At 47.1% G+C, this 24,114-nt stretch overlaps 7 non-coding genes across 7 annotated transcripts; all 7 read right to left on the bottom strand.

Annotated features, from left to right (window-relative positions):
- Nucleotides 1-4,520: 4,520 nt before the first annotated feature.
- trnam-cau (transfer RNA methionine (anticodon CAU)) lies at nucleotides 4,521-4,592 on the bottom strand. The gene has a single exon. It is a non-coding gene; the product is annotated as a tRNA-Met (tRNA).
- Nucleotides 4,593-9,022: 4,430 nt separating this feature from the next.
- trnam-cau (transfer RNA methionine (anticodon CAU)) lies at nucleotides 9,023-9,094 on the bottom strand. The gene has a single exon. It is a non-coding gene; the product is annotated as a tRNA-Met (tRNA).
- Nucleotides 9,095-11,273: 2,179 nt separating this feature from the next.
- Nucleotides 11,274-11,345, bottom strand: trnam-cau (transfer RNA methionine (anticodon CAU)). The gene has a single exon. It is a non-coding gene; the product is annotated as a tRNA-Met (tRNA).
- A 4,430-nt stretch (nucleotides 11,346-15,775) lies between these two features.
- On the bottom strand, nucleotides 15,776-15,847 carry trnam-cau (transfer RNA methionine (anticodon CAU)). Its single transcript has one exon. It is a non-coding gene; the product is annotated as a tRNA-Met (tRNA).
- Nucleotides 15,848-18,026: 2,179 nt separating this feature from the next.
- Nucleotides 18,027-18,098, bottom strand: trnat-cgu (transfer RNA threonine (anticodon CGU)). Its single transcript has one exon. It is a non-coding gene; the product is annotated as a tRNA-Thr (tRNA).
- Nucleotides 18,099-20,277: 2,179 nt separating this feature from the next.
- Nucleotides 20,278-20,349, bottom strand: trnam-cau (transfer RNA methionine (anticodon CAU)). The gene has a single exon. It is a non-coding gene; the product is annotated as a tRNA-Met (tRNA).
- Nucleotides 20,350-22,528: 2,179 nt separating this feature from the next.
- Nucleotides 22,529-22,600, bottom strand: trnam-cau (transfer RNA methionine (anticodon CAU)). The gene has a single exon. It is a non-coding gene; the product is annotated as a tRNA-Met (tRNA).
- Between the last annotated feature and the right edge of the window lie 1,514 nt (nucleotides 22,601-24,114).

Genomic DNA, 24,114 nt, shown 5'->3' with positions numbered 1-24,114 from the left:
TTATAAGACAAGGTCCTTTAGCAGAGAATGGTTTCGATCCATCGACCTCTGGGTTACGGGCCCAGCACGATTCCGCTGCGCCACTCTGCTACACGAACCTTGCATCTGCTCTATCCCTTAGGATATCGCATATGGTGCACTATTGTGTCCTAAATTCAATTCTGGATAACGTTGACCAATCTGTAAGAGTTAGGCTTCAAGTTCAAGTTCAAGTTCGGTTTATTTGTCAAGTACATTATCATACACGGTATAACTCGCAGTGAAATGTTTTTGTGAGTGCTCTGTCCAAACTGAGGAAAGAAACAAGGGTGGATAAGGAAATATATATATATACAAAGAGTATATAACAATGTATGTGTAATAGGTATATATACACAATCTACAGTGTATATACACGATGTACAATTCCGATTGACAAATTTACAGTCACATGGTAGTGGTGGTCCCCACAGATTATCAGTTGCCCTGATTCACGGCCCGAATGGCCTGTGGGAAGAAGCCCCTCGTCAGTCTCTCTGTATTGGTCTTCAGGGAGCGAAAGCGCTTCCCTGACTTCAACAGAGAGAAGACCTGTCTACTCTCTCCACCGTAGTTCCATTGATCCTCACAGGTTGGTAGTGCCGCTCCTGCTTCTTGCTGCAGTCCACAATCAGCTGCTTTGTCTTGCTGACATTTAGGAGGAGATTGTTTCCCTGGCACCAGTTTTCCCGGTGTTTAATCTCCTCCAGGTAGGCCCTCTCATCGTTTTCCGAGATTAGGCCCATGACGACGGTATCGTGAGCAAACTTGACAATGGTGGTGCAGCTGGAAGTGGTTGCGCAGTCGTAGGTTTACAGTGAGTAGAGCAGGGGGCTTAGGACACAACCCTGAGGAGCTGCAATGCTGAGGGTGAGGATGGATGAGACACAGTTGCCCACCCGTACTGATTGTGGTCTGTCTGTTAGGAAGATGGAAAGCCAGTCGCACAGGGATGTATGCAGTCCTAGATCCTCCAACTTAGTAGTGAGTTTGGAGGGGATGATAGTGTTAAATGCTGAACTGTAATCGACAAACAACGTTTTAACATAATTACCCCTCCTTTTGTCCGGGTGGGTCAGTGTGGTGTGGAGCAGATGCGCAATTGCGTCATCAGTGGAGCGTTTGTGGCGGTATGCAAACTGCAGTGGGTCCATGGAGGCCGGCAATGAAGAGGTGATGAAGTCTCTGACTAGCTTATCAAAGCACTTCATCACGACTGATGTGAGGGCAACAGGGCGGTAGTCATCGAGGCCGGAGGGTGGAGGTTTCTTTGGGACGGCGCCGATGGTGGATCGCTTAATGCTGGATGGGACGATACCGAGCGTCAGGGAGAAATTGAAGCTGTCGGTGAATACTGGGGCAAGCTGGTCTGCGCAGTCTTTGAGGACTTTCCCGCAGATACCGTCTGATCCCGCCGCCTTCCTGCTATTCACTCTTTTAAACTCTCTCGTCGCGTCACTCTCCGTGATGATGAGAGGGCACTGTTCTATGGTGGGCTCTGCGCATGCGCCGTTGCCTGCACCGACAGCACCATTAGCGTTGTTAGCGCTAGCGCTGTTAGCATTAGCGCTGCTAGCATGTTCAGTGTCTTGACAGTCCCAAAATCTAGTGGAAGATGGAAAATAAATGCAAAGATAAATGCAACGATGGGAAAAGATCCTACTCCCACACACTCCAGGAGTTTAGCCTGGGAATGCTTCTTGCTTGAAACAGTCGATCCAGAGATTCTGACCTGCACCCATGCTGATGGAAAACACCTTACTTAAGCACCAAAGGTTCAAGAACTTAGAAATCTAATATGCGAGCAGTCATTGGCTGCAGTCAAGATGCGATGGCAGAACAAAAGGAAACCGTGCTAGACCAAGGTAAGAGTTAAGTCAAAACAGAAGTCGGCAAAACGGCTGAATCACTGTAAGCACGGAGCAGACCTCCTGTACAAGAAGGCATGGCCACACATAAACATTCAGCATAACCTGCCAAAGCTGGCGTGATGTTTCAAAAGCTACGTGTTTGCATTTTGGTCACATCTATTCTTTTTGGAGTACTTATTCGCTGGACATTGTTTTATTTTTTGGGTTTTTTTGGAGAAACAAAGCTTTGTGTGGATGTTTAGCTGATGTTGGGTTTTGCTTCACTGAAGCAAGAACCCCTACATCTGTGGAAACATTTTCTTTAAAAACAGTAAAAGTACCGACAACTGCACTCAGCAAATGTTTTAAGGTGATACAGCACATTATAAGACAAGGTCCTTTAGCAGAGAATGGTTTCGATCCATCGACCTCTGGGTTACGGGCCCAGCACGATTCCGCTGCGCCACTCTGCTACACGAACCTTGCATCTGCTCTATCCCTTAGGATATCGCATATGGTGCACTATTGTGTCCTAAATTCAATTCTGGATAACGTTGACCAATCTGTAAGAGTTAGGCTTCAAGTTCAAGTTCAAGTTCGGTTTATTTGTCAAGTACATTATTATACACGGTATAACTCGCAGTGAAATGTTTTTGTGAGTGCTCTGTCCAAACTGAGGAAAGAAACAAGGGTGGATAAGGAAATATATATATATACAAAGAGTATATAACAATGTATGTGTAATAGGTATATATACACAATCTACAGTGTATATACACGATGTACAATTCCGATTGACAAATTTACAGTCACATGGTAGTGGTGGTCCCCACAGATTATCAGTTGCCCTGATTCACGGCCCGAATGGCCTGTGGGAAGAAGCCCCTCGTCAGTCTCTCTGTATTGGTCTTCAGGGAGCGAAAGCGCTTCCCTGACTTCAACAGAGAGAAGACCTGTCTACTCTCTCCACCGTAGTTCCATTGATCCTCACAGGTTGGTAGTGCCGCTCCTGCTTCTTGCTGCAGTCCACAATCAGCTGCTTTGTCTTGCTGACATTTAGGAGGAGATTGTTTCCCTGGCACCAGTTTTCCCGGTGTTTAATCTCCTCCAGGTAGGCCCTCTCATCGTTTTCCGAGATTAGGCCCATGACGACGGTATCGTGAGCAAACTTGACAATGGTGGTGCAGCTGGAAGTGGTTGCGCAGTCGTAGGTTTACAGTGAGTAGAGCAGGGGGCTTAGGACACAACCCTGAGGAGCTGCAATGCTGAGGGTGAGGATGGATGAGACACAGTTGCCCACCCGTACTGATTGTGGTCTGTCTGTTAGGAAGATGGAAAGCCAGTCGCACAGGGATGTATGCAGTCCTAGATCCTCCAACTTAGTAGTGAGTTTGGAGGGGATGATAGTGTTAAATGCTGAACTGTAATCGACAAACAACGTTTTAACATAATTACCCCTCCTTTTGTCCGGGTGGGTCAGTGTGGTGTGGAGCAGATGCGCAATTGCGTCATCAGTGGAGCGTTTGTGGCGGTATGCAAACTGCAGTGGGTCCATGGAGGCCGGCAATGAAGAGGTGATGAAGTCTCTGACTAGCTTATCAAAGCACTTCATCACGACTGATGTGAGGGCAACAGGGCGGTAGTCATCGAGGCCGGAGGGTGGAGGTTTCTTTGGGACGGCGCCGATGGTGGATCGCTTAATGCTGGATGGGACGATACCGAGCGTCAGGGAGAAATTGAAGCTGTCGGTGAATACTGGGGCAAGCTGGTCTGCGCAGTCTTTGAGGACTTTCCCGCAGATACCGTCTGATCCCGCCGCCTTCCTGCTATTCACTCTTTTAAACTCTCTCGTCGCGTCACTCTCCGTGATGATGAGAGGGCACTGTTCTATGGTGGGCTCTGCGCATGCGCCGTTGCCTGCACCGACAGCACCATTAGCGTTGTTAGCGCTAGCGCTGTTAGCATTAGCGCTGCTAGCATGTTCAGTGTCTTGACAGTCCCAAAATCTAGTGGAAGATGGAAAATAAATGCAAAGATAAATGCAACGATGGGAAAAGATCCTACTCCCACACACTCCAGGAGTTTAGCCTGGGAATGCTTCTTGCTTGAAACAGTCGATCCAGAGATTCTGACCTGCACCCATGCTGATGGAAAACACCTTACTTAAGCACCAAAGGTTCAAGAACTTAGAAATCTAATATGCGAGCAGTCATTGGCTGCAGTCAAGATGCGATGGCAGAACAAAAGGAAACCGTGCTAGACCAAGGTAAGAGTTAAGTCAAAACAGAAGTCGGCAAAACGGCTGAATCACTGTAAGCACGGAGCAGACCTCCTGTACAAGAAGGCATGGCCACACATAAACATTCAGCATAACCTGCCAAAGATGCCGTGATGTTTCAAAAGCTACGTGTTTGCATTTTGGTCACATCTATTCTTTTTGGAGTACTTATTCGCTGGACATTGTTTTATTTTTTGGGGTTTTTTGGAGAAACAAAGCTTTGTGTGGATGTTTAGCTGATGTTGGGTTTTGCTTCACTGAAGCAAGAACCCCTACATCTGTGGAAACATTTTCTTTAAAAACAGTAAAAGTACCGACAACTGCACTCAGCAAATGTTTTAAGGTGATACAGCACATTATAAGACAAGGTCCTTTAGCAGAGAATGGTTTCGATCCATCGACCTCTGGGTTATGGGCCCAGCACGCTTCCGCTGCGCCACTCTGCTACACGAATCTTGCATCTGCTCTATCCCTTAGGATATCGCATATGGTGCACTATTGTGTCCTAAATTCAATTCTGGATAACGTTGACCAATCTGTAAGAGTTAGGCTTCAAGTTCAAGTTCAAGTTCGGTTTATTTGTCAAGTACATTATCATACACGGTATAACTCGCAGTGAAATGTTTTTGTGAGTGCTCTGTCCAAACTGAGGAAAGAAACAAGGGTGGATAAGGAAATATATATATATACAAAGAGTATATAACAATGTATGTGTAATAGTTATATATACACAATCTACAGTGTATATACACGATGTACAATTCCGATTGACAAATTTACAGTCACATGGTGGTGGTGGTCCCCACAGATTATCAGTTGCCCTGATTCACGGCCCGAATGGCCTGTGGGAAGAAGCCCCTCGTCAGTCTCTCTGTATTGGTCTTCAGGGAGCGAAAGCGCTTCCCTGACTTCAACAGAGAGAAGACCTGTCTACTCTCTCCACCGTAGTTCCATTGATCCTCACAGGTTGGTAGTGCCGCTCCTGCTTCTTGCTGCAGTCCACAATCAGCTGCTTTGTCTTGCTGACATTTAGGAGGAGATTGTTTCCCTGGCACCAGTTTTCCCGGTGTTTAATCTCCTCCAGGTAGGCCCTCTCATCGTTTTCCAAGATTAGGCCCATGACGACGGTATCGTGAGCAAACTTGACAATGGTGGTGCAGCTGGAAGTGGTTGCGCAGTCGTAGGTTTACAGTGAGTAGAGCAGGGGGCTTAGGACACAACCCTGAGGAGCTGCAATGCTGAGGGTGAGGATGGATGAGACACAGTTGCCCACCCGTACTGATTGTGGTCTGTCTGTTAGGAAGATGGAAAGCCAGTCGCACAGGGATGTATGCAGTCCTAGATCCTCCAACTTAGTAGTGAGTTTGGAGGGGATGATAGTGTTAAATGCTGAACTGTAATCGACAAACAACGTTTTAACATAATTACCCCTCCTTTTGTCCGGGTGGGTCAGTGTGGTGTGGAGCAGATGCGCAATTGCGTCATCAGTGGAGCGTTTGTGGCGGTATGCAAACTGCAGTGGGTCCATGGAGGCCGGCAATGAAGAGGTGATGAAGTCTCTGACTAGCTTATCAAAGCACTTCATCACGACTGATGTGAGGGCAACAGGGCGGTAGTCATCGAGGCCGGAGGGTGGAGGTTTCTTTGGGACGGCGCCGATGGTGGATCGCTTAATGCTGGATGGGACGATACCGAGCGTCAGGGAGAAATTGAAGCTGTCGGAGAATACTGGGGCAAGCTGGTCTGCGCAGTCTTTGAGGACTTTCCCGCAGATACCGTCTGATCCCGCCGCCTTCCTGCTATTCACTCTTTTAAACTCTCTCGTCGCGTCACTCTCCGTGATGATGAGAGGGCACTGTTCTATGGTGGGCTCTGCGCATGCGCCGTTGCCTGCACCGACAGCACCATTAGCGTTGTTAGCGCTAGCGCTGTTAGCATTAGCGCTGCTAGCATGTTCAGTGTCTTGACAGTCCCAAAATCTAGTGGAAGATGGAAAATAAATGCAAAGATAAATGCAACGATGGGAAAAGATCCTACTCCCACACACTCCAGGAGTTTAGCCTGGGAATGCTTCTTGCTTGAAACAGTCGATCCAGAGATTCTGACCTGCACCCATGCTGATGGAAAACACCTTACTTAAGCACCAAAGGTTCAAGAACTTAGAAATCTAATATGCGAGCAGTCATTGGCTGCAGTCAAGATGCGATGGCAGAACAAAAGGAAACCGTGCTAGACCAAGGTAAGAGTTAAGTCAAAACAGAAGTCGGCAAAACGGCTGAATCACTGTAAGCACGGAGCAGACCTCCTGTACAAGAAGGCATGGCCACACATAAACATTCAGCATAACCTGCCAAAGATGCCGTGATGTTTCAAAAGCTACGTGTTTGCATTTTGGTCACATCTATTCTTTTTGGAGTACTTATTCGCTGGACATTGTTTTATTTTTTGGGGTTTTTTGGAGAAACAAAGCTTTGTGTGGATGTTTAGCTGATGTTGGGTTTTGCTTCACTGAAGCAAGAACCCCTACATCTGTGGAAACATTTTCTTTAAAAACAGTAAAAGTACCGACAACTGCACTCAGCAAATGTTTTAAGGTGATACAGCACATTACAAGACAAGGTCCTTTAGCAGAGAATGGTTTCGATCCATCGACCTCTGGGTTATGGGCCCAGCACACTTCCGCTGCGCCACTCTGCTACACGAGCCTTGCATCTGCTCTATCCCTTAGGATATCGCATATGGTGCACTATTGTGTCCTAAATTCAATTCTGGATAACGTTGACCAATCTGTAAGAGTTAGGCTTCAAGTTCAAGTTCAAGTTCGGTTTATTTGTCAAGTACATTATCATACACGGTATAACTCGCAGTGAAATGTTTTTGTGAGTGCTCTGTCCAAACTGAGGAAAGAAACAAGGGTGGATAAGGAAAAATATATATATACAAAGAGTATATAACAATGTATGTGTAATAGGTATATATACACAATCTACAGTGTATATACACGATGTACAATTGCAATTGACAAATTTACAGTCACATGGTGGTGGTGGTCCCCACAGATTATCAGTTGCCCTGATTCACGGCCCGAATGGCCTGTGGGAAGAAGCCCCTCGTCAGTCTCTCTGTATTGGTCTTCAGGGAGCGAAAGCGCTTCCCTGACTTCAACAGAGAGAAGACCTGTCTACTCTCTCCACCGTAGTTCCATTGATCCTCACAGGTTGGTAGTGCCGCTCCTGCTTCTTGCTGCAGTCCACAATCAGCTGCTTTGTCTTGCTGACATTTAGGAGGAGATTGTTTCCCTGGCACCAGTTTTCCAGGTGTTTAATCTCCTCCAGGTAGGCCCTCTCATCGTTTTCCAAGATTAGGCCCATGACGACGGTATCGTGAGCAAACTTGACAATGGTGGTGCAGCTGGAAGTGGTTGCGCAGTCGTAGGTTTACAGTGAGTAGAGCAGGGGGCTTAGGACACAACCCTGAGGAGCTGCAATGCTGAGGGTGAGGATGGATGAGACACAGTTGCCCACCCGTACTGATTGTGGTCTGTCTGTTAGGAAGATGGAAAGCCAGTCGCACAGGGATGTATGCAGTCCTAGATCCTCCAACTTAGTAGTGAGTTTGGAGGGGATGATAGTGTTAAATGCTGAACTGTAATCGACAAACAACGTTTTAACATAATTACCCCTCCTTTTGTCCGGGTGGGTCAGTGTGGTGTGGAGCAGATGCGCAATTGCGTCATCAGTGGAGCGTTTGTGGCGGTATGCAAACTGCAGTGGGTCCATGGAGGCCGGCAATGAAGAGGTGATGAAGTCTCTGACTAGCTTATCAAAGCACTTCATCACGACTGATGTGAGGGCAACAGGGCGGTAGTCATCGAGGCCGGAGGGTGGAGGTTTCTTTGGGACGGCGCCGATGGTGGATCGCTTAATGCTGGATGGGACGATACCGAGCGTCAGGGAGAAATTGAAGCTGTCGGAGAATACTGGGGCAAGCTGGTCTGCGCAGTCTTTGAGGACTTTCCCGCAGATACCGTCTGATCCCGCCGCCTTCCTGCTATTCACTCTTTTAAACTCTCTCGTCGCGTCACTCTCCGTGATGATGAGAGGGCACTGTTCTATGGTGGGCTCTGCGCATGCGCCGTTGCCTGCACCGACAGCACCATTAGCGTTGTTAGCGCTAGCGCTGTTAGCATTAGCGCTGCTAGCATGTTCAGTGTCTTGACAGTCCCAAAATCTAGTGGAAGATGGAAAATAAATGCAAAGATAAATGCAACGATGGGAAAAGATCCTACTCCCACACACTCCAGGAGTTTAGCCTGGGAATGCTTCTTGCTTGAAACAGTCGATCCAGAGATTCTGACCTGCACCCATGCTGATGGAAAACACCTTACTTAAGCACCAAAGGTTCAAGAACTTAGAAATCTAATATGCGAGCAGTCATTGGCTGCAGTCAAGATGCGATGGCAGAACAAAAGGAAACCGTGCTAGACCAAGGTAAGCGTTAAGTCAAAACAGAAGTCGGCAAAACGGCTGAATCACTGTAAGCACGGAGCAGACCTCCTGTACAAGAAGGCATGGCCACACATAAACATTCAGCATAACCTGCCAAAGATGCCGTGATGTTTCAAAAGCTACGTGTTTGCATTTTGGTCACATCTATTCTTTTTGGAGTACTTATTCGCTGGACATTGTTTTATTTTTTGGGGTTTTTTGGAGAAACAAAGCTTTGTGTGGATGTTTAGCTGATGTTGGGTTTTGCTTCACTGAAGCAAGAACCCCTACATCTGTGGAAACATTTTCTTTAAAAACAGTAAAAGTACCGACAACTGCACTCAGCAAATGTTTTAAGGTGATACAGAACATTATAAGACAAGGTCCTTTAGCAGAGAATGGTTTCGATCCATCGACCTCTGGGTTATGGGCCCAGCACGCTTCCGCTGCGCCACTCTGCTACACGAATCTTGCATCTGCTCTATCCCTTAGGATATCACATATGGTGCACTATTGTGTCCTAAATTCAATTCTGGATAACGTTGACCAATCTGTAAGAGTTAGGCTTCAAGTTCAAGTTCAAGTTCGGTTTATTTGCAAAGTACATTATCATACACGGTATAACTCGCAGTGAAATGTTTTTGTGAGTGCTCTGTCCAAACTGAGGAAAGAAACAAGGGTGGATAAGGAAATATATATATATACAAAGAGTATATAACAATGTATGTGTAATAGTTATATATACACAATCTACAGTGTATATACACGATGTACAATTCCAATTGACAAATTTACAGTCACATGGTGGTGGTGGTCCCCACAGATTATCAGTTGCCCTGATTCACGGCCCGAATGGCCTGTGGGAAGAAGCCCCTCGTCAGTCTCTCTGTATTGGTCTTCAGGGAGCGAAAGCGCTTCCCTGACTTCAACAGAGAGAAGACCTGTCTACTCTCTCCACCGTAGTTCCATTGATCCTCACAGGTTGGTAGTGCCGCTCCTGCTTCTTGCTGCAGTCCACAATCAGCTGCTTTGTCTTGCTGACATTTAGGAGGAGATTGTTTCCCTGGCACCAGTTTTCCCGGTGTTTAATCTCCTCCAGGTAGGCCCTCTCATCGTTTTCCAAGATTAGGCCCATGACGACGGTATCGTGAGCAAACTTGACAATGGTGGTGCAGCTGGAAGTGGTTGCGCAGTCGTAGGTTTACAGTGAGTAGAGCAGGGGGCTTAGGACACAACCCTGAGGAGCTGCAATGCTGAGGGTGAGGATGGATGAGACACAGTTGCCCACCCGTACTGATTGTGGTCTGTCTGTTAGGAAGATGGAAAGCCAGTCGCACAGGGATGTATGCAGTCCTAGATCCTCCAACTTAGTAGTGAGTTTGGAGGGGATGATAGTGTTAAATGCTGAACTGTAATCGACAAACAACGTTTTAACATAATTACCCCTCCTTTTGTCCGGGTGGGTCAGTGTGGTGTGGAGCAGATGCGCAATTGCGTCATCAGTGGAGCGTTTGTGGCGGTATGCAAACTGCAGTGGGTCCATGGAGGCCGGCAATGAAGAGGTGATGAAGTCTCTGACTAGCTTATCAAAGCACTTCATCACGACTGATGTGAGGGCAACAGGGCGGTAGTCATCGAGGCCGGAGGGTGGAGGTTTCTTTGGGACGGCGCCGATGGTGGATCGCTTAATGCTGGATGGGACGATACCGAGCGTCAGGGAGAAATTGAAGCTGTCGGAGAATACTGGGGCAAGCTGGTCTGCGCAGTCTTTGAGGACTTTCCCGCAGATACCGTCTGATCCCGCCGCCTTCCTGCTATTCACTCTTTTAAACTCTCTCGTCGCGTCACTCTCCGTGATGATGAGAGGGCACTGTTCTATGGTGGGCTCTGCGCATGCGCCGTTGCCTGCACCGACAGCACCATTAGCGTTGTTAGCGCTAGCGCTGTTAGCATTAGCGCTGCTAGCATGTTCAGTGTCTTGACAGTCCCAAAATCTAGTGGAAGATGGAAAATAAATGCAAAGATAAATGCAACGATGGGAAAAGATCCTACTCCCACACACTCCAGGAGTTTAGCCTGGGAATGCTTCTTGCTTGAAACAGTCGATCCAGAGATTCTGACCTGCACCCATGCTGATGGAAAACACCTTACTTAAGCACCAAAGGTTCAAGAACTTAGAAATCTAATATGCGAGCAGTCATTGGCTGCAGTCAAGATGCGATGGCAGAACAAAAGGAAACCGTGCTAGACCAAGGTAAGCGTTAAGTCAAAACAGAAGTCGGCAAAACGGCTGAATCACTGTAAGCACGGAGCAGACCTCCTGTACAAGAAGGCATGGCCACACATAAACATTCAGCATAACCTGCCAAAGATGCCGTGATGTTTCAAAAGCTACGTGTTTGCATTTTGGTCACATCTATTCTTTTTGGAGTACTTATTCGCTGGACATTGTTTTATTTTTTGGGGTTTTTTGGAGAAACAAAGCTTTGTGTGGATGTTTAGCTGATGTTGGGTTTTGCTTCACTGAAGCAAGAACCCCTACATCTGTGGAAACATTTTCTTTAAAAACAGTAAAAGTACCGACAACTGCACTCAGCAAATGTTTTAAGGTGATACAGAACATTATAAGACAAGGTCCTTTAGCAGAGAATGGTTTCGATCCATCGACCTCTGGGTTATGGGCCCAGCACGCTTCCGCTGCGCCACTCTGCTACACGAATCTTGCATCTGCTCTATCCCTTAGGATATCACATATGGTGCACTATTGTGTCCTAAATTCAATTCTGGATAACGTTGACCAATCTGTAAGAGTTAGGCTTCAAGTTCAAGTTCAAGTTCGGTTTATTTGCAAAGTACATTATCATACACGGTATAACTCGCAGTGAAATGTTTTTGTGAGTGCTCTGTCCAAACTGAGGAAAGAAACAAGGGTGGATAAGGAAATATATATATATACAAAGAGTATATAACAATGTATGTGTAATAGTTATATATACACAATCTACAGTGTATATACACGATGTACAATTCCAATTGACAAATTTACAGTCACATGGTGGTGGTGGTCCCCACAGATTATCAGTTGCCCTGATTCACGGCCCGAATGGCCTGTGGGAAGAAGCCCCTCGTCAGTCTCTCTGTATTGGTCTTCAGGGAGCGAAAGCGCTTCCCTGACTTCAACAGAGAGAAGACCTGTCTACTCTCTCCACCGTAGTTCCATTGATCCTCACAGGTTGGTAGTGCCGCTCCTGCTTCTTGCTGCAGTCCACAATCAGCTGCTTTGTCTTGCTGACATTTAGGAGGAGATTGTTTCCCTGGCACCAGTTTTCCCGGTGTTTAATCTCCTCCAGGTAGGCCCTCTCATCGTTTTCCAAGATTAGGCCCATGACGACGGTATCGTGAGCAAACTTGACAATGGTGGTGCAGCTGGAAGTGGTTGCGCAGTCGTAGGTTTACAGTGAGTAGAGCAGGGGGCTTAGGACACAACCCTGAGGAGCTGCAATGCTGAGGGTGAGGATGGATGAGACACAGTTGCCCACCCGTACTGATTGTGGTCTGTCTGTTAGGAAGATGGAAAGCCAGTCGCACAGGGATGTATGCAGTCCTAGATCCTCCAACTTAGTAGTGAGTTTGGAGGGGATGATAGTGTTAAATGCTGAACTGTAATCGACAAACAACGTTTTAACATAATTACCCCTCCTTTTGTCCGGGTGGGTCAGTGTGGTGTGGAGCAGATGCGCAATTGCGTCATCAGTGGAGCGTTTGTGGCGGTATGCAAACTGCAGTGGGTCCATGGAGGCCGGCAATGAAGAGGTGATGAAGTCTCTGACTAGCTTATCAAAGCACTTCATCACGACTGATGTGAGGGCAACAGGGCGGTAGTCATCGAGGCCGGAGGGTGGAGGTTTCTTTGGGACGGCGCCGATGGTGGATCGCTTAATGCTGGATGGGACGATACCGAGCGTCAGGGAGAAATTGAAGCTGTCGGAGAATACTGGGGCAAGCTGGTCTGCGCAGTCTTTGAGGACTTTCCCGCAGATACCGTCTGATCCCGCCGCCTTCCTGCTATTCACTCTTTTAAACTCTCTCGTCGCGTCACTCTCCGTGATGATGAGAGGGCACTGTTCTATGGTGGGCTCTGCGCATGCGCCGTTGCCTGCACCGACAGCACCATTAGCGTTGTTAGCGCTAGCGCTGTTAGCATTAGCGCTGCTAGCATGTTCAGTGTCTTGACAGTCCCAAAATCTAGTGGAAGATGGAAAATAAATGCAAAGATAAATGCAACGATGGGAAAAGATCCTACTCCCACACACTCCAGGAGTTTAGCCTGGGAATGCTTCTTGCTTGAAACAGTCAATCCAGAGATTCTGACCTGCACCCATGCTGATGGAAAACACCTTACTTAAGCACCAAAGGTTCAAGAACTTAGAAATCTAATATGCGAGCAGTCATTGGCTGCAGTCAAGATGCGATGGCAGAACAAAAGGAAACCGTGCTAGACCAAGGTAAGAGTTAAGTCAAAACAGAAGTCGGCAAAACGGCTGAATCACTGTAAGCACGGAGCAGACCTCCTGTACAAGAAGGCATGGCCACACATAAACATTCAGCATAACCTGCCAAAGATGCCGTGATGTTTCAAAAGCTACGTGTTTGCATTTTGGTCACATCTATTCTTTTTGGAGTACTTATTCGCTGGACATTGTTTTATTTTTTGGGTTTTTTTGGAGAAACAAAGCTTTGTGTGGATGTTTAGCTGATGTTGGGTTTTGCTTCACTGAAGCAAGAACCCCTACATCTGTGGAAACATTTTCTTTAAAAACAGTAAAAGTACCGACAACTGCACTCAGCAAATGTTTTAAGGTGATACAGCACATTATAAGACAAGGTCCTTTAGCAGAGAATGGTTTCGATCCATCGACCTCTGGGTTATGGGCCCAGCACACTTCCGCTGCGCCACTCTGCTACACGAATCTTGCATCTGCTCTATCCCTTAGGATATCGCATATGGTGCACTATTGTGTCCTAAATTCAATTCTGGATAACGTTGACCAATCTGTAAGAGTTAGGCTTCAAGTTCAAGTTCAAGTTCGGTTTATTTGTCAAGTACATTATCATACACGGTATAACTCGCAGTGAAATGTTTTTGTGAGTGCTCTGTCCAAACTGAGGAAAGAAACAAGGGTGGATAAGGAAATATATATATATACAAAGAGTATATAACAATGTATGTGTAATAGGTATATATACACAATCTACAGTGTATATACACGATGTACAATTCCAATTGACAAATTTACAGTCACATGGTGGTGGTGGTCCCCACAGATTATCAGTTGCCCTGATTCACGGCCCGAATGGCCTGTGGGAAGAAGCCCCTCGTCAGTCTCTCTGTATTGGTCTTCAGGGAGCGAAAGCGCTTCCCTGACTTCAACAGAGAGAAGACCTGTCTACTCTCTCCACCGTAGTTCCATTGATCCTCACAGGTTGGTAGTGCCGCTCCTGCTTCTTGCTGCAGTCCACAATCAGCTGCTTTGTCTTGCTGACATTTAGGAGGAGATTGTTTCCCTGGCACCAGTTTTCCCGGTGTTTAATCTCCTCCAGGTAGGCCCTCTCATCGTTTTCCAAGATTAGGCCCATGACGACGGTATCGTGAGCAAACTTGACAATGGTGGTGCAGCTGGAAGTGGTTGCGCAGTCGTAGGTTTACAGTGAGTAGAGCAGGGGGCTTAGGACACAACCCTGAGGAGCTGCAATGCTGAGGGTGAGGATGGATGAGACACAGTTGCCCACCCGTACTGATTGTGGTCTGTCTGTTAGGAAGATGGAAAGCCAGTCGCACAGGTATGTATGCAGTCCTAGATCCTCCAACTTAGTAGTGAGTTTGGAGGGGATGATAGTGTTAAATGCTGAACTGTAATCGACAAACAACGTTTTAACATAATTACCCCTCCTTTTGTCCGGGTGGGTCAGTGTGGTGTGGAGCAGATGCGTAATTGCGTCATCAGTGGAGCGTTTGTGGCGGTATGCAAACTGCAGTGGGTCCATGGAGGCCGGCAATGAAGAGGTGATGAAGTCTCTGACTAGCTTATCAAAGCACTTCATCACGACTGATGTGAGGGCAACAGGGCGGTAGTCATCGAGGCCGGAGGGTGGAGGTTTCTTTGGGACGGCGCCGATGGTGGATCGCTTAATGCTGGATGGGACGATACCGAGCGTCAGGGAGAAATTGAAGCTGTCAGAGAATACTGGGGCAAGCTGGTCTGCGCAGTCTTTGAGGACTTTCCCGCAGATACCGTCTGATCCCGCCGCCTTCCTGCTATTCACTCTTTTAAACTCTCTCGTCGCGTCACTCTCCGTGATGATGAGAGGGCACTGTTCTATGGTGGGCTCTGCGCATGCGCCGTTGCCTGCACCGACAGCACCATTAGCGTTGTTAGCGCTAGCGCTGTTAGCATTAGCGCTGCTAGCATGTTCAGTGTCTTGACAGTCCCAAAATCTAGTGGAAGATGGAAAATAAATGCAAAGATAAATGCAACGATGGGAAAAGATCCTACTCCCACACACTCCAGGAGTTTAGCCTGGGAATGCTTCTTGCTTGAAACAGTCGATCCAGAGATTCTGACCTGCACCCATGCTGATGGAAAACACCTTACTTAAGCACCAAAGGTTCAAGAACTTAGAAATCTAATATGCGAGCAGTCATTGGCTGCAGTCAAGATGCGATGGCAGAACAAAAGGAAACCGTGCTAGACCAAGGTAAGAGTTAAGTCAAAACAGAAGTCGGCAAAACGGCTGAATCACTGTAAGCACGGAGCAGACCTCCTGTACAAGAAGGCATGGCCACACATAAACATTCAGCATAACCTGCCAAAGATGCCGTGATGTTTCAAAAGCTACGTGTTTGCATTTTGGTCACATCTATTCTTTTTGGAGTACTTATTCGCTGGACATTGTTTTATTTTTTGGGGTTTTTTGGAGAAACAAAGCTTTGTGTGGATGTTTAGCTGATGTTGGGTTTTGCTTCACTGAAGCAAGAACCCCTACATCTGTGGAAACATTTTCTTTAAAAACAGTAAAAGTACCGACAACTGCACTCAGCAAATGTTTTAAGGTGATACAGCACATTATAAGACAAGGTCCTTTAGCAGAGAATGGTTTCGATCCATCGACCTCTGGGTTATGGGCCCAGCACGCTTCCGCTGCGCCACTCTGCTACACGAATCTTGCATCTGCTCTATCCCTTAGGATATCGCATATGGTGCACTATTGTGTCCTAAATTCAATTCTGGATAACGTTGACCAATCTGTAAGAGTTAGGCTTCAAGTTCAAGTTCAAGTTCGGTTTATTTGCAAAGTACATTATCATACACGGTATAACTCGCAGTGAAATGTTTTTGTGAGTGCTCTGTCCAAACTGAGGAAAGAAACAAGGGTGGATAAGGAAATATATATATATACAAAGAGTATATAACAATGTATGTGTAATAGTTATATATACACAATCTACAGTGTATATACACGATGTACAATTCCAATTGACAAATTTACAGTCACATGGTGGTGGTGGTCCCCACAGATTATCAGTTGCCCTGATTCACGGCCCGAATGGCCTGTGGGAAGAAGCCCCTCGTCAGTCTCTCTGTATTGGTCTTCAGGGAGCGAAAGCGCTTCCCTGACTTCAACAGAGAGAAGACCTGTCTACTCTCTCCACCGTAGTTCCATTGATCCTCACAGGTTGGTAGTGCCGCTCCTGCTTCTTGCTGCAGTCCACAATCAGCTGCTTTGTCTTGCTGACATTTAGGAGGAGATTGTTTCCCTGGCACCAGTTTTCCCGGTGTTTAATCTCCTCCAGGTAGGCCCTCTCATCGTTTTCCAAGATTAGGCCCATGACGACGGTATCGTGAGCAAACTTGACAATGGTGGTGCAGCTGGAAGTGGTTGCGCAGTCGTAGGTTTACAGTGAGTAGAGCAGGGGGCTTAGGACACAACCCTGAGGAGCTGCAATGCTGAGGGTGAGGATGGATGAGACACAGTTGCCCACCCGTACTGATTGTGGTCTGTCTGTTAGGAAGATGGAAAGCCAGTCGCACAGGGATGTATGCAGTCCTAGATCCTCCAACTTAGTAGTGAGTTTGGAGGGGATGATAGTGTTAAATGCTGAACTGTAATCGACAAACAACGTTTTAACATAATTACCCCTCCTTTTGTCCGGGTGGGTCAGTGTGGTGTGGAGCAGATGCGCAATTGCGTCATCAGTGGAGCGTTTGTGGCGGTATGCAAACTGCAGTGGGTCCATGGAGGCCGGCAATGAAGAGGTGATGAAGTCTCTGACTAGCTTATCAAAGCACTTCATCACGACTGATGTGAGGGCAACAGGGCGGTAGTCATCAAGGCCGGAGGGTGGAGGTTTCTTTGGGACGGCGCCGATGGTGGATCGCTTAATGCTGGATGGGACGATACCGAGCGTCAGGGAGAAATTGAAGCTGTCGGAAAATACTGGGGCAAGCTGGTCTGCGCAGTCTTTGAGGACTTTCCCGCAGATACCGTCTGATCCCGCCGCCTTCCTGCTATTCACTCTTTTAAACTCTCTCGTCGCGTCACTCTCCGTGATGATGAGAGGGCACTGTTCTATGGTGGGCTCTGCGCATGCGCCGTTGCCTGCACCGACAGCACCATTAGCGTTGTTAGCGCTAGCGCTGTTAGCATTAGCGCTGCTAGCATGTTCAGTGTCTTGACAGTCCCAAAATCTAGTGGAAGATGGAAAATAAATGCAAAGATAAATGCAACGATGGGAAAAGATCCTACTCCCACACACTCCAGGAGTTTAGCCTGGGAATGCTTCTTGCTTGAAACAGTCGATCCAGAGATTCTGACCTGCACCCATGCTGATGGAAAACACCTTACTTAAGCACCAAAGGTTCAAGAACTTAGAAATCTAATATGCGAGCAGTCATTGGCTGCAGTCAAGATGCGATGGCAGAACAAAAGGAAACCGTGCTAGACCAAGGTAAGAGTTAAGTCAAAACAGAAGTCGGCAAAACGGCTGAATCACTGTAAGCACGGAGCAGACCTCCTGTACAAGAAGGCATGGCCACACATAAACATTCAGCATAACCTGCCAAAGATGCCGTGATGTTTCAAAAGCTACGTGTTTGCATTTTGGTCACATCTATTCTTTTTGGAGTACTTATTCGCTGGACATTGTTTTATTTTTTGGGGTTTTTTGGAGAAACAAAGCTTTGTGTGGATGTTTAGCTGATGTTGGGTTTTGCTTCACTGAAGCAAGAACCCCTACATCTGTGGAAACATTTTCTTTAAAAACAGTAAAAGTACCGACAACTGCACTCAGCAAATGTTTTAAGGTGATACAGCACATTATAAGACAAGGTCCTTTAGCAGAGAATGGTTTCGATCCATCGACCTCTGGGTTACGGGCCCAGCACGCTTCCGCTGCGCCACTCTGCTACACGAATCTTGCATCTGCTCTATCCCTTAGGATATCGCATATGGTGCACTATTGTGTCCTAAATTCAATTCTGGATAACGTTGACCAATCTGTAAGAGTTAGGCTTCAAGTTCAAGTTCAAGTTCGGTTTATTTGTCAAGTACATTATCATACACGATATAACTCGCAGTGAAATGTTTTTGTGAGTGCTCTGTCCAAACTGAGGAAAGAAACAAGGGTGGATAAGGAAAAATATATATATACAAAGAGTATATAACAATGTATGTGTAATAGGTATATATACACAATCTACAGTGTATATACATGATGTACAATTGCAATTGACAAATTTACAGTCACATGGTGGTGGTGGTCCCCACAGATTATCAGTTGCCCTGAGTCACGGCCCGAATGGCCTGTGGGAAGAAGCCCCTCGTCAGTCTCTCTGTATTGGTCTTCAGGGAGCGAAAGCGCTTCCCTGACTTCAACAGAGAGAAGACCTGTCTACTCTCTCCACCGTAGTTCCATTGATCCTCACAGGTTGGTAGTGCCGCTCCTGCTTCTTGCTGCAGTCCACAATCAGCTGCTTTGTCTTGCTGACATTTAGGAGGAGATTGTTTCCCTGGCACCAGTTTTCCCGGTGTTTAATCTCCTCCAGGTAGGCCCTCTCATCGTTTTCCAAGATTAGGCCCATGACAACGGTATCGTGAGCAAACTTGACAATGGTGGTGCAGCTGGAAGTGGTTGCGCAGTCGTAGGTTTACAGTGAGTAGAGCAGGGGGCTTAGGACACAACCCTGAGGAGCTGCAATGCTGAGGGTGAGGATGGATGAGACACAGTTGCCCACCCGTACTGATTGTGGTCTGTCTGTTAGGAAGATGGAAAGCCAGTCGCACAGGGATGTATGCAGTCCTAGATCCTCCAACTTAGTAGTGAGTTTGGAGGGGATGATAGTGTTAAATGCTGAACTGTAATCGACAAACAACGTTTTAACATAATTACCCCTCCTTTTGTCCGGGTGGGTCAGTGTGGTGTGGAGCAGATGCGCAATTGCGTCATCAGTGGAGCGTTTGTGGCGGTATGCAAACTGCAGTGGGTCCATGGAGGCCGGCAATGAAGAGGTGATGAAGTCTCTGACTAGCTTATCAAAGCACTTCATCACGACTGATGTGAGGGCAACAGGGCGGTAGTCATCGAGGCCGGAGGGTGGAGGTTTCTTTGGGACGGCGCCGATGGTGGATCGCTTAATGCTGGATGGGACGATACCGAGCGTCAGGGAGAAATTGAAGCTGTCGGAGAATACTGGGGCAAGCTGGTCTGCGCAGTCTTTGAGGACTTTCCCGCAGATACCGTCTGATCCCGCCGCCTTCCTGCTATTCACTCTTTTAAACTCTCTCGTCGCGTCACTCTCCGTGATGATGAGAGGGCACTGTTCTATGGTGGGCTCTGCGCATGCGCCGTTGCCTGCACCGACAGCACCATTAGCGTTGTTAGCGCTAGCGCTGTTAGCATTAGCGCTGCTAGCATGTTCAGTGTCTTGACAGTCCCAAAATCTAGTGGAAGATGGAAAATAAATGCAAAGATAAATGCAACGATGGGAAAAGATCCTACTCCCACACACTCCAGGAGTTTAGCCTGGGAATGCTTCTTGCTTGAAACAGTCGATCCAGAGATTCTGACCTGCACCCATGCTGATGGAAAACACCTTACTTAAGCAACAAAGGTTCAAGAACTTAGAAATCTAATATGCGAGCAGTCATTGGCTGCAGTCAAGATGCGATGGCAGAACAAAAGGAAACCGTGCTAGACCAAGGTAAGAGTTAAGTCAAAACAGAAGTCGGCAAAACGGCTGAATCACTGTAAGCACGGAGCAGACCTCCTGTACAAGAAGGCATGGCCACACATAAACATTCAGCATAACCTGCCAAAGATGCCGTGATGTTTCAAAAGCTACGTGTTTGCATTTTGGTCACATCTATTCTTTTTGGAGTACTTATTCGCTGTACATTGTTTTATTTTTTGGGGTTTTTTGGAGAAACAAAGCTTTGTGTGGATGTTTAGCTGATGTTGGGTTTTGCTTCACTGAAGCAAGAACCCCTACATCTGTGGAAACATTTTCTTTAAAAACAGTAAAAGTACCGACAACTGCACTCAGCAAATGTTTTAAGGTGATACAGCACATTATAAGACAAGGTCCTTTAGCAGAGAATGGTTTCGATCCATCGACCTCTGGGTTATGGGCCCAGCACGCTTCCGCTGCGCCACTCTGCTACACGAATCTTGCATCTGCTCTATCCCTTAGGATATCGCATATGGTGCACTATTGTGTCCTAAATTCAATTCTGGATAACGTTGACCAATCTGTAAGAGTTAGGCTTCAAGTTCAAGTTCAAGTTCGGTTTATTTGTCAAGTACATTATCATACACGGTATAACTCGCAGTGAAATGTTTTTGTGAGTGCTCTGTCCAAACTGAGGAAAGAAACAAGGGTGGATAAGGAAATATATATATATACAAAGAGTATATAACAATGTATGTGTAATAGGTATATATACACAATCTACAGTGTATATACACGATGTACAATTCCAATTGACAAATTTACAGTCACATGGTGGTGGTGGTCCCCACAGATTATCAGTTGCCCTGATTCACGGCCCGAATGGCCTGTGGGAAGAAGCCCCTCGTCAGTCTCTCTGTATTGGTCTTCAGGGAGCGAAAGCGCTTCCCTGACTTCAACAGAGAGAAGACCTGTCTACTCTCTCCACCGTAGTTCCATTGATCCTCACAGGTTGGTAGTGCCGCTCCTGCTTCTTGCTGCAGTCCACAATCAGCTGCTTTGTCTTGCTGACATTTAGGAGGAGATTGTTTCCCTGGCACCAGTTTTCCCGGTGTTTAATCTCCTCCAGGTAGGCCCTCTCATCGTTTTCCAAGATTAGGCCCATGACGACGGTATCGTGAGCAAACTTGACAATGGTGGTGCAGCTGGAAGTGGTTGCGCAGTCGTAGGTTTACAGTGAGTAGAGCAGGGGGCTTAGGACACAACCCTGAGGAGCTGCAATGCTGAGGGTGAGGATGGATGAGACACAGTTGCCCACCTGTACTGATTGTGGTCTGTCTGTTAGGAAGATGGAAAGCCAGTCGCACAGGGATGTATGCAGTCCTAGATCCTCCAACTTAGTAGTGAGTTTGGAGGGGATGATAGTGTTAAATGCTGAACTGTAATCGACAAACAACGTTTTAACATAATTACCCCTCCTTTTGTCCGGGTGGGTCAGTGTGGTGTGGAGCAGATGCGCAATTGCGTCATCAGTGGAGCGTTTGTGGCGGTATGCAAACTGCAGTGGGTCCATGGAGGCCGGCAATGAAGAGGTGATGAAGTCTCTGACTAGCTTATCAAAGCACTTCATCACGACTGATGTGAGGGCAACAGGGCGGTAGTCATCGAGGCCGGAGGGTGGAGGTTTCTTTGGGACGGCGCCGATGGTGGATCGCTTAATGCTGGATGGGACGATACCGAGCGTCAGGGAGAAATTGAAGCTGTCGGAGAATACTGGGGCAAGCTGGTCTGCGCAGTCTTTGAGGACTTTCCCGCAGATACCGTCTGATCCCGCCGCCTTCCTGCTATTCACTCTTTTAAACTCTCTCGTCGCGTCACTCTCCGTGATGATGAGAGGGCACTGTTCTATGGTGGGCTCTGCGCATGCGCCGTTGCCTGCACCGACAGCACCATTAGCGTTGTTAGCGCTAGCGCTGTTAGCATTAGCGCTGCTAGCATGTTCAGTGTCTTGACAGTCCCAAAATCTAGTGGAAGATGGAAAATAAATGCAAAGATAAATGCAACGATGGGAAAAGATCCTACTCCCACACACTCCAGGAGTTTAGCCTGGGAATGCTTCTTGCTTGAAACAGTCGATCCAGAGATTCTGACCTGCACCCATGCTGATGGAAAACACCTTACTTAAGCACCAAAGGTTCAAGAACTTAGAAATCTAATATGCGAGCAGTCATTGGCTGCAGTCAAGATGCGATGGCAGAACAAAAGGAAACCGTGCTAGACCAAGGTAAGAGTTAAGTCAAAACAGAAGTCGGCAAAACGGCTGAATCACTGTAAGCACGGAGCAGACCTCCTGTACAAGAAGGCATGGCCACACATAAACATTCAGCATAACCTGCCAAAGATGCCGTGATGTTTCAAAAGCTACGTGTTTGCATTTTGGTCACATCTATTCTTTTTGGAGTACTTATTCGCTGGACATTGTTTTATTTTTTGGGGTTTTTTGGAGAAACAAAGCTTTGTGTGGATGTTTAGCTGATGTTGGGTTTTGCTTCACTGAAGCAAGAACCCCTACATCTGTGGAAACATTTTCTTTAAAAACAGTAAAAGTACCGACAACTGCACTCCGCAAATGTTTTAAGGTGATACAGCACATTATAAGACAAGGTCCTTTAGCAGAGAATGGTTTCGATCCATCGACCTCTGGGTTATGGGCCCAGCACGCTTCCGCTGCGCCACTCTGCTACACGAATCTTGCATCTGCTCTATCCCTTAGGATATCGCATATGGTGCACTATTGTGTCCTAAATTCAATTCTGGATAACGTTGACCAATCTGTAAGAGTTAGGCTTCAAGTTCAAGTTCAAGTTCGGTTTATTTGCAAAGTACATTATCATACACGGTATAACTCGCAGTGAAATGTTTTTGTGAGTGCTCTGTCCAAACTGAGGAAAGAAACAAGGGTGGATAAGGAAATATATATATATACAAAGAGTATATAACAATGTATGTGTAATAGTTATATATACACAATCTACAGTGTATATACACGATGTACAATTCCAATTGACAAATTTACAGTCACATGGTGGTGGTGGTCCCCACAGATTATCAGTTGCCCTGATTCACGGCCCGAATGGCCTGTGGGAAGAAGCCCCTCGTCAGTCTCTCTGTATTGGTCTTCAGGGAGCGAAAGCGCTTCCCTGACTTCAACAGAGAGAAGACCTGTCTACTCTCTCCACCGTAGTTCCATTGATCCTCACAGGTTGGTAGTGCCGCTCCTGCTTCTTGCTGCAGTCCACAATCAGCTGCTTTGTCTTGCTGACATTTAGGAGGAGATTGTTTCCCTGGCACCAGTTTTCCCGGTGTTTAATCTCCTCCAGGTAGGCCCTCTCATCGTTTTCCAAGATTAGGCCCATGACGACGGTATCGTGAGCAAACTTGACAATGGTGGTGCAGCTGGAAGTGGTTGCGCAGTCGTAGGTTTACAGTGAGTAGAGCAGGGGGCTTAGGACACAACCCTGAGGAGCTGCAATGCTGAGGGTGAGGATGGATGAGACACAGTTGCCCACCCGTACTGATTGTGGTCTGTCTGTTAGGAAGATGGAAAGCCAGTCGCACAGGGATGTATGCAGTCCTAGATCCTCCAACTTAGTAGTGAGTTTGGAGGGGATGATAGTGTTAAATGCTGAACTGTAATCGACAAACAACGTTTTAACATAATTACCCCTCCTTTTGTCCGGGTGGGTCAGTGTGGTGTGGAGCAGATGCGCAATTGCGTCATCAGTGGAGCGTTTGTGGCGGTATGCAAACTGCAGTGGGTCCATGGAGGCCGGCAATGAAGAGGTGATGAAGTCTCTGACTAGCTTATCAAAGCACTTCATCACGACTGATGTGAGGGCAACAGGGCGGTAGTCATCGAGGCCGGAGGGTGGAGGTTTCTTTGGGACGGCGCCGATGGTGGATCGCTTAATGCTGGATGGGACGATACCGAGCGTCAGGGAGAAATTGAAGCTGTCGGAGAATACTGGGGCAAGCTGGTCTGCGCAGTCTTTGAGGACTTTCCCGCAGATACCGTCTGATCCCGCCGCCTTCCTGCTATTCACTCTTTTAAACTCTCTCGTCGCGTCACTCTCCGTGATGATGAGAGGGCATTGTTCTATGGTGGGCTCTGCGCATGCGCCGTTGCCTGCACCGACAGCACCATTAGCGTTGTTAGCGCTAGCGCTGTTAGCATTAGCGCTGCTAGCATGTTCAGT

The sequence above is a fragment of the Electrophorus electricus genome, chromosome 24 (genome assembly GCF_041902795.1).
Source record: "Electrophorus electricus isolate QZ-2024a chromosome 24, ASM4190279v1, whole genome shotgun sequence".
Lineage (NCBI taxonomy): Eukaryota > Metazoa > Chordata > Actinopteri > Gymnotiformes > Gymnotidae > Electrophorus > Electrophorus electricus.
Note: the sequence above shows the minus strand (reverse complement) of the source record. Positions and strands in the feature narration are given on the sequence as shown.